This window comes from Simochromis diagramma, unplaced genomic scaffold, assembly GCF_900408965.1.
Source record: "Simochromis diagramma unplaced genomic scaffold, fSimDia1.1 OVJJ01000596.1, whole genome shotgun sequence".
Lineage (NCBI taxonomy): Eukaryota > Metazoa > Chordata > Actinopteri > Cichliformes > Cichlidae > Simochromis > Simochromis diagramma.
In genome coordinates, this window is record NW_024387245.1 from 3,231,782 (window position 1) to 3,244,671 (window position 12,890).

A 12,890-nucleotide genomic window follows, 5' to 3' on the forward strand; every position below is an offset into this window, starting at 1 on the left:
TTCTCCAAAAATTCTTAATTTACATCCTCATCTTTGAAAGCCTATTGCCACTTTCAGAGAGTTCAAAATAGATGCTGTTACTGGAGAAAAAGATCATATTTTATCTGAAAGGATTGTGCTAAGAAGAAGTATGTCTGCAGAGGACAAAGCACTCGGACTGGATGTAGAAAGCGTTTCTACTTAAGGGAAATTATGACTGCTGTAAAACATCCTCTCCTGTAGTGCAGCGGCTATTAAGTGTTGGATTCGGTCCATGTTCTATGAACAGGATGCTTGAAAAGACCGTTGGTGTATGCGGCATGACTCATTCTGGATGGATAGAGAAACATGATGTGAATTCTGTGTTTAGTATTGATCCGGTTTCACCGTGACCAGATTAAAAATATCTCTGGTTGCTGTGTGTTGATAGGGTTTGTATGCTTTTTTCCCTCACCATTGCTGCTTTTTTGCTGTCGGATTTTAAAACGGTATTATGCATGTAATCTGACGTTGGAACCATTTTTTGTGACCACGTTTGTTGTTTGTTCCTACTGACTGAAACGATATATACAGTAGAGTGTCCACATTTAAAATCTGTTCTGGCCACTCCAACAAAACCGCTGAAAAAGCCTGAGACTGAGTTGCCCAAATAAATGTTGCTTCATACAATAACTGCCATTTTTAAGCACAATGTTTCTCTACAGCCATTCTTCCCACATGAACACATTTAAACAGCACAGTGACAGTTTTATAATTACACAATTAGCTTTACTGAAAAACACCAGCAAACATTTTCATGGACTTATTGCTACTAAAGCCTCTTAATATGAAATTTGACTATACCTTGTAAAAACAGGTTTCACAAATTACCTACGGAGGCGATTCTTGTGAGGAGAAAATTTGCACAAGAGCACCCATAATCAAAGATGGTCTGGTGTATGGTAGCATTAATTAGCTAATGAAATGTGTTGCATTTAGAATATGAGATCACAAGCTTTAATGGTGGGGCTAATTAAAGATTTTACACACACTGCCGCGCTTATTTTATCCTAAACAGCCACCGACTTCACAAAATAATTATGCTTGCAACAGCAAGACATGAAAGGATATTAGCCCAAGTGACAGTATGTTTAAACATCCTTAGAATTTGAAGGGGTTAAGCTCATTCTAAAGTTAATTTCTTTCTCTTGTTGCAGTCCTCTCTGACTGTCAGCTAATTGTGAGCCAGCAATTATAACACGAGCCATTTTTATCTCATAGTAAATAATTCATCAGCTTACATTATTCAACAAGTGTAATAAGTGCAAAATACTGGTTAAATTAATAATTGAATGGCAATCATTAAAAAGAACACATCTCTCTCTCTTTCTCGTTTTTTTCCTGTCTAACTGGTCTAACTTTGCATGACTGCAGGGCATTTAGGCTGCCCGCTCGAGCCGTGCTGTTTGTGTTCTACTTGATGCTGCATTACTCACTATAATGATATCGATGTATTCTCTGCTAAAGCTCACAATTAACTCCTTTGCACAAGTGTGGAATACAGAATATGTACATTTTGGATCTTCTTTCTGTGTCATTTGAAAATAATGACAGACACATTCCCCGAGTTAAAAAATTCACAAAAATGACACCACAGGTATTTTATTTGCCTGCTAAATATGAAACTATCAACTACCAGATGCCAGAAAATTGGTACATAATGTTTTAAGATAAAAAAAAGAAAGAAAAGAAAAACAGAGAGAAAGTTTATGTTTTAATATTCTGGGCATTTTTAGATACACTTTAAAATAGCATCAGTTAGAGTGATACATAGTTCTCTATGATGCTTTCAACGTTTCACCTGATTTTTTTCCCTTGTAAGGTAACTACTGTTGTTCCATTGGCTTATCTCCAGAATCTGCTTATTTTATATGTTTATGACAACAAAGGGTGCAGAATAGCCCACAAACAATAACTTTACACAAAAATAAAAAGCCTTTGTGCCTTTTCTGATCTGCAAGTAAGCTAAACTTAGCTGACTGTGATGTAACTGTAATAAGTAAGATCTTTTCAGATGAGCCCAAACAGTGTCTGGCTGTGTCATCCCAGTGTCAGACAGAATGAGTAATTATGAATAATCCTGGCCATGGCCAGCTCATCATCACTGCAGGTGAAAATGTGACACTGTCTCCAGTTTTGGCTGCTTGGCCCTGCTCCTTTTACCACTCTGTGCGATGACACAGTGTGTCTGACATTAAGATAAGTCGGCAGAAAGAGACAAATAGTAGATGATGAACATATGCCCACAGGGAGGGTACTGTGGCAGAGTGAGGTTCAGATTAGGTTAAATGTTGAATATATTTGGATGTCAAGCATTAAGATGTCGTGCGGTAAATGAAAAGCGCTTATCTGAAGAACAGGACAACTGCAGCTAACATAAGCAAAGCCAAAGTACAATGTTAAGCTGTTCAAACTCTTCAAAATGTTTATCGGGATCTAGATGACATAAAGACTGAACCAATGCTTAAGTATACGGTGTGTAAGTAGTACAATTCTCAGCTGATGAGATGATCTTACTAAAGTTATACAGCAGTTAAATCATGCATTAGCTGCAGTATCCACAACACCAGACCAAAATAAGTAAAGCAGCAGAGGTTTTCTGCTCCACAAAGAACTGCGAGAGATCGACTGTCAGCAGTGTGATGTAGAATCTAATAAGCTCCAGCACAGATGTTGCCAAAGCACTTGTTTCTCTTCAAAAAGAAAAAAAAAAAAAAAAAGAAGAGGATGGACCCTGAAAAGTGAAGAAAACAAATTCAACAAGAGAAGGCTTGTACAGTACTAACTTTAAGTTCCCCTCTTTAGCATATTTTTTGACAGAGGTGACACTCACTTTTGTCTCCTGTCTTCACCACCTTTTTTCTAATTTTTTGACTTAGCCTATGATTCATTTGTTCAGACGGGGATGAATGTTATATAACTGTAAGAGACACTATGAGTCCTTGGGCTTTAAACAGGGGGGACTCTTAACCATAAAACAACTGAAAACTAATACATCTCATCACACAAAAGTGGAGAGCCGCTGATGTGTGTGTTTACTGCTCTGTAGTTTCTCTTTCCTAAACGTTGTCTTTTGTTTCATGCATTTTAAAAACTGAATAATTCCCATTTATCTCTCATTCTTTACTCAGTGCCTATATGATTTTCAGCTTATATATTCAACCCCTTTGTCTTCAGCACTTTATGTCTCATTAACTTTGTGTTGCTTTTCTGCTTCTCTGGCTTTTCCTCTTCTTTTTTATGTGGTCTTAAATTACTTTCATTTTTTTAATCTCTCTGTTTTTTTTTTTTCAGGTGTGCAGACCATATCTGCCTGAAAATATATGCTGGCTACCTTTCCAGCTAGCATGTGCTTGCTTTTCTCCTATGCCCTTTCCTTCTTTTCCTCCTCCTTCCTTCATTTCTGTTGCACTTAAATTGTTCAACCTCTTTATTTCTTTTCTTTTTTGACATCGTCACCCTCATTTTATGAATCACTACCTTCACCTCTGCCCCTCGCTTCCTTCGTTCTTACAAATTTCTTTTCATTTACTGTATTATCTGAAACTGCCCCCTCCTCTTTACTTCCTTTGCTTCATCCTGTCTTTTATACTGCCCTTGCCATTTTGGTCATGACCATGGACTGACATTTATAGAGCTTTTCTGCCTTTACTGCCCCATCAAAGAGTTTTTGTTTCCTTCACTCATGACTGCCACCTGCCTCCTTCTTTTTTCTTTTTTCAACATTTCCTCCCTATTTATGTCTTTATAATCCCTATGTTCTTTTATAAGTCTATTAATTTCTCCTGCATTATCTCTTCCCCGTGTTTGTGACTCCTTCCTTACAAATAAATAAACTCCTTTCCAGTTTATTTTGCTCACATTCATTTTCCTCCCACATTTTCTCTGCCTTTCAGTTCGCTTACTCTAACTTCTCACTTGGTAACTTTCTGCATTTTTCCCCATTTCCCACTCACTCTGTTTACTCCTTTCCATCTTTGCTCACTCGAACTCTCCCAAATTGAGTCTCCATTATAGTTTTTACAGTACATGTATCTTTTCCTTCTCCACTCCTTGAAGACAAATGTTGAAGTGCAGTGAATTTCATCAGATTCCTCCTCTCCTCCACCACCTCTTACTAAGCCTCTCTTTTCCTCATTTCCTCTTTCTGGGAACAGTAATGCTTTTTCCTACTCACTGACTCTTCCAGTTCCAATCACCTCCTAAATAACAGCTTTATCAGAAAACCTGTCAAGCTTGTCAGCAGCAAATAAGAATATTCACACCATTTACTTAAAGATATCCTCTCTCCAGTTGTTTTTGAGTGCTAGATATCACTTGCTTTCACTGAGGGCTTTTCAGATGAAATGTTACATCTTGCAGGAGATGTCCTCTGTGAGCTTCTGATTGCCTTCATTTCACAAAATAGCTTCTGATATTAGAACAATTTAGCTCTGGGCTTATTAGGTTGAATCAGATAGTCATAATAGATTTGAGTCTGCAATACATTTTAGGAAACTTTTGGAAATAGAAGTTAGTCACTAAACAAAAACACCATGTTATGGATTTAGGAAAAACAAAGCTACAATTGTTGCTTCTGGAGATATCCGTAAAAGGTCAAGTTGCTTACATCAGGCCCTTTTAACTGCATTTAAAAAAACACCATGGACCAAGCCAGTTGCCAGGCAGGATAAAGTAAAAACTATGAAAAACTGCAGATGTTAAAAAAAAACATTCAGTTTTCACAGTAGGAATTATGGTAAATAATTATCAATTCAAACAAAATCAAATATGCAAAGCGACCCTGAAAGTAGCTTACTGTTAAATCTGGCATTCCAAAAATCACTTAGAGCAGAGAGTACAATGCATTTATTTGCTCTTTAATTAACATAGCGTTAGGATTTGGGGCAGGTCTGGGAAATCTTCGTCTGTTTACTTTTCCCCTCCCTTGTTCTCTCTCACACACACACATACACACTCTCTCTCTTTTCTTAGAGAGAGGTGGGCAGATTACCTGAGCCTTCATCCACAGGCAGAGCTGCCTAATCCTTGGTCTGCTCTCTCACACCTGTGACTCATTGCGTTCATCAGTAAAGTGTATTTAAGTACACACAAAGACTTACCTGAAACCGAATCTCTTTCTTTCACCTCTGAGCCCCAGCCTGCTCACTAGCTATCACTCTCATGCTTCAACACACTTCACTGACAATTAAGGACTCAAAGTTTAAATTGACTCAGCAATTGCAGCCTTCCTCTTCACTGTCATTTGTTAACTACCTCTCTCCGTCTTCGCAGGCTCTCCTTGAACACTTCTTAGCAATCGTTAGGGTAACCACCTGTCCTCTATTCATCTTAATCCTGGTGTAAATAAGACTCTGTGAGCCTGCTCCTTGGGTCTAGTCTCTTTAAAACCATGACACAGCATATGACTTTCTTAGAGGCAAACAAGCTCTAGGGGGAGTATATTCATTCAGTTTCTTACAACACATTGTTGGTGATTTAAAAAAAACTACTGTTAGTATTTACAAAGAGAGCACAGTGACAAGATTGCATGTAGATTGCAAAGGTGGGACCTCAGAGATTTTTGCAACTGACCCTCTTGCATATGCATTTTTCAGAGTTCCTCTCAAAAGGTGCAAAATATATCAATTTATAAGAAATAAAAATAAAATAAAGTACAATAGTATTGCATTTGAATAAAAGTATAGAAATATAGAATACAGAAAAGAATAAGAATCAATAGATGCAATGGTACACTTGTCAGTTTATTTGGGATATTACACTAAGATGTGACGAAAACATACAAATTACCAAGGCACCTCATCTTAGATTTGCTTTACCTGGAACCTCCAACCAAATGGAGTCACATAATATGAGCAGTAACAAGGTTTCTGTAACGCTTCAATTTTTGGTGTCAGGTTCTTTTCAACAACTGTGGCTGGAATTTCACAGCCTTCGCAGTGGGGTCCACAGTGAAATGAAGTGAAATGGCTTAGGGCAGAGGGATGACAACACTGACTTTAGACCCTATCTGGAAAATAATCTGGCCTTTAATGGACATCAGGCACAGGTCTCAATATTAGCTCTTCATTCATCCTGATGTTTTAATTGGCTTGATAGCTGATAGCAAATGCAGATCTCATGAGATGTGCTTTTCTGATTACAAGCTGCTCCTGTCGTGTTAATAAATTACCCGTAGTTGAATATATCCCTTAGTTTGCAACTTTATCCTACATAGATTTCCAAAGTCTAACCCAATAAGACGAATGTGGCGGCAGAAATTATTCTCCTATTGTCTGATTTTGATGTGCCCATGTGAACTGTAGCCTTAGTTTACTGTTCTTAGCTGACCATAGCTAAGAGTGTGTGTGGTCTTCCGCTGTAGTAGTCAATCTTTAGCCTAAAGTTCAACATGTTATCCATTCAGAGATGCTATTCTGCACTTAGTTGTAATGAGTGGTTATGTAAGTTTTTGCCTCCTTCATATGAGTTTGAAGCAGTCTGGCTATTTTTCTCTCACCCCTGGCATCAATAAGACATTTTTGCTCTGAGAACTGCCACTCACTGGATATGTTCTGACCATTCTCAATAAATCCTATATGGTTGTGCAGGAAAATTCCAGTAGATCATCCGTTTCCTACAAAGCAGTGCCTAATAAAGAGGCTAGTGGATAATTATTTCCAGTTGCGGTTTAATTTTATACAAGTATAGCTTATTATGTCATGTACTGTAAGTGTGACATTTTCTGTACTAAGAATAAGAACTGAGGAGCAGTCTAACTATTCATTTACTTCTTTTCTAGCAAGGAAGGGAATGTTTCTATTACAAATGTTGTAATATTGTAACACTATTGCAGCAATAGTATAAAAAACGAACATATAGAGCAGAATACTGACAAATACACTGAATAGTCATTTAATATGTAGTTAATTAATGAAAACATCTTAATTTAATTTACAACCAAATATAAAGTTGTTGTTTTTTTCTATTCATATCAAGATAAAAGAAGAATTATTGGATATACTGAGGAGGTAAGCATGGACGACACGGAGCTCTTACTTCTCACTCCTTCTTTATTCCTCCCCACACATCAACTGAACACATTGCGCCGCAAAACACAGCAACACACTTCCTCAACACTGAGTGTGAGTGGAGCCCTCTAGTGGTCCACCACAGTTTTAAGAACCCACGGTTTAAGAACCCTGTATGGCCCATCATATGGTGGATGCAGCGGAGTCCTATGGGCATCGTGCCTGACGAAAACAAAACGAGCAGAGTCCAACGACCTCAGAACAAAAGTGTCAGGCAGGCAGTGGTGCCAGGAACAGCAAAGTCCTGAGTCCTTTGGGGGGCAAAAAGGCAGCACAGATGATATCGAAACACGGGGTGGGGGCTCTCAGGTAAGAATTCCCCGGGGAACTGGAGGGGCTGGCCGAGGACCAGTTCAGCCGGGGAATCCCCGAGGTCTTCTTTAACCGCGCTACACAATACCAGCAAAACCCACGAAAGACGGTCGACCCAGTCGTCATCCTGTTAGCTTGCTGTGGTGCGGTGGACCTTGACCCCCAGGCCGTCAGCCATGGCAGAACAAAGCTCAGAAACAAACTGGGGGCCCCTGTCCGAGGTAATGTCAGCAGGGGGACCGAAACGCGAAACCCACGTTGACAAAAATGCTCTGGCCACCGTCACCGCTGTCGTGGACGCCAGGGGTACCGCCTCCGGCCACCTGGTCGTGCGGTCCACCACAGTCAAAAGATGCGTGAAACCCTGCGACTGTCGCAAGGGACCAACCAGATCCACATGAACGTGATCGAAACGCCTACTGGGGACGCAGAAATGTTCGAGGGGTCCCTGCGTGTGCCGGTGGATTTTCGAGCATTGGCATGAGATACAAGCCGCAGCCCAGTCTTTCACTGTTTTGCGAAGGCCCGGCCAAACCAACCTGGCGCTAACCAGCTTGACCGAGGCCCGGACGCCTGGATGAGAGAGGGCATGTACCGAGTCAAAAACACGACGACGCCACTAAAGGGGAACCACCAGGCGGTGGCAGCCGGTGGAAACGTTGCAAAGCAGGCGCGGACCGCCGTCCCACACGGGGGTGTCCTCCAGCACGAGGCCCCTTTTTCGTTGACTGAAGGGCAAGGACGTCCGGGACAGCACATTGCTCAGCGGCCATGGCAGCATAGTTGACGCCGACATACACTGGAGAAACCAACACGCGTGAGAGACAGTCAGCGATGTGATTGGACTTACCAGCCACATGCTGAATGTCTGTGGTAAACTCCGAAATGGCCGGCAACTGGCGCTGCTGGCGTGCACTCCATGGGTCAGAGACCTTGGACATGGCAAACGTCAAAGGCTTGTGGTCAGCATACGCAGTAAAGTTGCCACCCTCGAGGAAAAAACAAAAATGTTGTGTCGCGAGGTGCAGGGCCAGCAACTCCCTGTCGAAAACACTGTACTTGTGTTCGGCATCCCGGAGCGTACGACTGAAAAAGGCAAGCGGTTGCTAGAGACCTGAAACCCGCTGTTCCAACATGGCACCCACTGCCACGTCGGATGCGTCGGTGGTCAACACGATCTCCGCCGACGGAAACGGGTGGGCCAGCAGGGCGGCGTCAGCCAGCGCAGATTTGGCTGCGGAAAACGCCTGGATGCGTTCCGGCAGCCAGTCAACAGGATCTTTGGCTGTTTTACCTTTTAAGGCAGCATAGAGCGGCTGTAGCAGGTGGGCAGCTCTGGGGAGAAAGCGGTTGTAGAAATTGATCATCACCAAGAACTCCTGCAACGCTTTAACTGACGTGGGACGCGGAAAAACCAAAACGGCCTGGACTCTGGCGGGCAACGGAACCACACCCTCAGCGGAAATGCGGTGCCCGAGGAAATCCAGAACGGGCAACCCAAACTGGCACATCAACTGGAAGGGTTGATGATCAGGCCGTGCGCTGCCAAACGCTGGAAAACCTGGCGCAGATGGGACTGGCGAAAAGGAGCTCTTAGTTCTCGCTCCTTCTTTATTCCTCTCCACACATCAACTGAACACATCGCGCCACAAAACACAGCAACACACTTCCTCAACACTGGGTGTGAGTGGAGCCCTCTAGTGGTCCACCACAATACCTTTGCTTTGTCCTGAATAGAAATGATTTTCAATTTGACCTCAATTTAAAATGACAACACATTTAAAAAGAACAGCAATAAGAGCTAGGAGCAAAAGCTTTCTATGAAAGGCTACCAGGGAACTGGTAGAGGCAAGGGAAACAAAATATTTTAAGAATTAAGCAAATTGCTTCTTAGTTCACATATTTAAATTGAATAATTAAAATAATTAAATGTAATTAAAATATTAAATATTCAGTCAAAGACTTTTTCTTACAACACTACTCCATGCTATTTATCTCTATTAGAGGCCTCTGGATTGCAGCCCACCTTGCATCCAAAGTTCACTTAAACCAAATGAGTGAACAAAAACATCTATAGCCAGATCTGAATATAAGGCGCTTTTCATATGTTTTGTGAGAGATTCCCTGCACTAAGAAGAAGATTAGAAGAAAGCCAGGAAGGATTTGCTGACAGTTGTTAATTGGTTTGTACTGTTAAAGCCAGGTGCGATGTCGCCTCCTGTCTGTGAGAGGAAAGGAGCAGGAGGAGCAAAAGGCAAGGAAGAGGAGGTGTCAGAGAGGGGACAGCAGGGAGCCGGAGTATCGATCCACGTCACGTTAAGATGACCTACAGACAACTCCGCTGGGAGAAGCTGTCAGCTCACTGTCTAAGTATATGCCTTCTCTTCCTGTTTGCTGCTAGTTTGGGCTTTTGCTCTCTCTGCCGGTCTCTGACTCCTTTCTTGGGGTAAATTCAAGGCTCTTTTGAATTTCCTAAAGTGTGAGTCCAAACTATAAATAAATGTATTTGTTCAGCTATTCAAGACCTTCGCCGTTTGCAATGGTTTATTAGTTCTGTACTATTGTAGAAACATGATGTTGCAACATGGCAAACTGTAGAATTTTTGCTAGTCGTAGTTAAAAACTTTTGATCTTAACACTGACATGACTAACATATGAAGGGATTGCTAACACTAGCTGCTTGTTTCAAACAGGGCGTAGCATTGTCTTGCTAAAATATGCAAGGCCTTCCCTGAAGAAGGTACTGCCTAGATGGGAGCAGATGTTACCATATATACCTTTCAGCACTGATTGTCCATTTCCACATGTGCAAGTGGCCAGTTCCACTGCACACCCTTGCAATCACAGAACCAGTGCTGAGTACTGATAACAAGTCTAATGGCCCGTCTCCTCTTTAATCCAGAGAACCATGTTTTCCAAAAATTCTGAATCATGTTCACTTTTCACGATGGAGCTTTAATTAACCTAAATTGGTTTGCATAATGTTCCTCCAGCTGTTTCTTGTCAGTACCACTGAATTTTACAGCCTTTTGTGTTGCTCTCACATGAGCTAATATTTTTGTTGAAATGGTGGATTTTCTCATTTTAAACATTTGATGTGGTTTTTATGTTCTATTGTGAATAAAATGTGGTTTGCTGAGGTTTACAAGTCTTTGCATTCTGTTTTATTTGCGTTCTAAGTGTACACAGTCTCCCAATTTGAGATTGAGGATCACTGAATATGAAAAACTCCATGCAATCACCAAGTAACCACCATTTTTCCCCATTTTTTGTGGGATTGAGACTTGACAAGACAGCACTATGTAACATCCTGAGAGCACGCGGAACATTCAGCAGACATGAACCAGCCATCATTCTCATTGACTGCCCATCCTCACCTCATCATCCTTTTGCAGACTTTTCTTTGCTATCACTCTTTTAATCCAGATGAATGGGATTCTGGAACAATAGCCTTCATGTCAAAACTTGAAGTCAAAACAAAAAGTGCTTTAAAATGTAACAGACCCTCACAAATCATTTAAAGACTTTGGAATGAAACTGTGTTTGTTTTAGCTGCAGGATTACGGAGAAACATCAACCACAGGACTCCCAGAGTAATGCTTAACTTTCAAACATTAACTTTGATATTGTTATATTTTTGCTTGCATTGTTTTATTTTTTTTGCAGTTAAGGATTTAATACTTGGCTGCACTACTGTTTCTTACACTACAGTGTAAAAGGGGTTATAAATAAAGTTTTGTTGGGAATTTACTTTTTCTGACACACACAAGCAGACTAAAATCATTATTCTCACACACAGGCATCCAAACTTCTGACTCCCTGCCTAGAGGGAGACGGGAGTCTTTGACAGGCAATGTTATATATGTCTAATCTCCAAAGCCAACCTGGGAAAGATGGATGATACTTTTTTCTTTCCTCTCTCGCTGTGTCTTTGTGCTTCTGTCTTTGACCGCCATGCTCCTCCTTCCTCAGGCTGTTTGTACTCAGTGTTTCAAGTCAATGTGTGTGAGCATGTTGTGTGTCTCACCAGTACACCTTAGAGGTCTTTAGATGAAAGTCTGTTCATTGACATTTTAAAGGCCAATTGCCTACCAGTGAAAGAGCTTTCTAAAAAAACAATTCTACTGTGCTTTGTATATATTAAAAGCATGGCAAACACGCTTTGTAGGCTAAATAGGTGTAATGTACTGGCTAAGTTACAGTAACAGATTTCTAGATATAGCCAGTGCCAGTCAGTACTCTGTGTTTAAAGATAATATTTGTTGCCACACAGCTCAACACAGATTTTAATCGTCTCAAGAGGAAAAAATGACAGGAGCATTGAAGACTCCCAGTTAAAAAAAACTAAGCCTAACTTAACAGTGCACGTTTTAAAATGTTTTAAAGAAATTTGGTAGCCAGTACAAACATGCATGCACTCTGAGATATTTTATACACACCCGCATGTGTTTTCACTTGATTGGTTTGATTAGGCTCCTTTTAGAGGCTGTGTGGGCATGTACAAATTGGTCTTTCTCCTGTTGCGCCTGTTTGCAATCTTAAGCTATAGACTGTGCTGAGTTCAAAATGACATATGCAAGGGTGGTTCATGACTATCTTGTACATTTTAAAGTCATCTTAAGAAATAGTTCTTAATGCTTTCTGGAGGCACCTAACTGAAAGCACAAGCCAGTGTTGTGTTTACGCATATAAAATATATATATTACGCATATATTACGCATATATTACGCATATATTACGCATATATTATTAAATAACCAATTTTAAATTGTATGTTTGGGCACTTTCTTTCTAACAGCCTGTTGCAAAAATATATCATTTGCTGCTATTTTTTTCCAGTTGAATATGAAAAATGTCAAAGATACATTAGCACAGGGATAAAAAGGTAGTTTTGATCCAACAAGGTAATTTGCAAAGAGCTATCAGCCAAAAACTTAGTATGTCATGTGATGGCGTGCAGTTTGTCCTGTGTATCTGCAGCAGAGAATAGCATCTGAAATTAATGTCCTTAAATAATAGAAAAATAATCCACCAAAGACCTGGCACAAGTCCTGAGAGATACATCTTGCCCTTCAGTTGATCCATCAGCTGTTCAATGAAGCCTCATTAGGAATGGTCTCAGTGGAAGTATGGCTGTCAAGAAGCTATTCTTAAGGAAGGGAAAGAACAGAAACAATTTTGGGGGCTTGTTAAAATTGTACTGCTTTTGCTTTTCATACTGTATTTCAATTCAGTTTGATTCGTCTCAGTAAATAAAGGTAAACATGATGTAATATATAACCTTCTGTTGCTGCTATGAAGAAGAAATGAATGAGAGGCTACATTCAGAGCTCTACTATATGAGCACCTTTTTCACCTAATTCCATTAAAAATGCTTCAAAACCTTGTAGAGGTCCAGATGAGCCTTATTAGTTACCAGAAGTAAAACCTAGCAGACAAAGATAGACTCTTTATGTGCCTGCATAACTGTCAGTCAAATGCAGGCGCACA

The 12,890-nt window shown here is 40.6% G+C and overlaps 1 pseudogene; it reads right to left on the reverse strand.

Annotated features, from left to right (window-relative positions):
* Nucleotides 1-7,068: 7,068 nt before the first annotated feature.
* On the reverse strand, nucleotides 7,069-9,042 carry LOC120714056 (annotated as a pseudogene).
* Nucleotides 9,043-12,890: the final 3,848 nt, after the last annotated feature.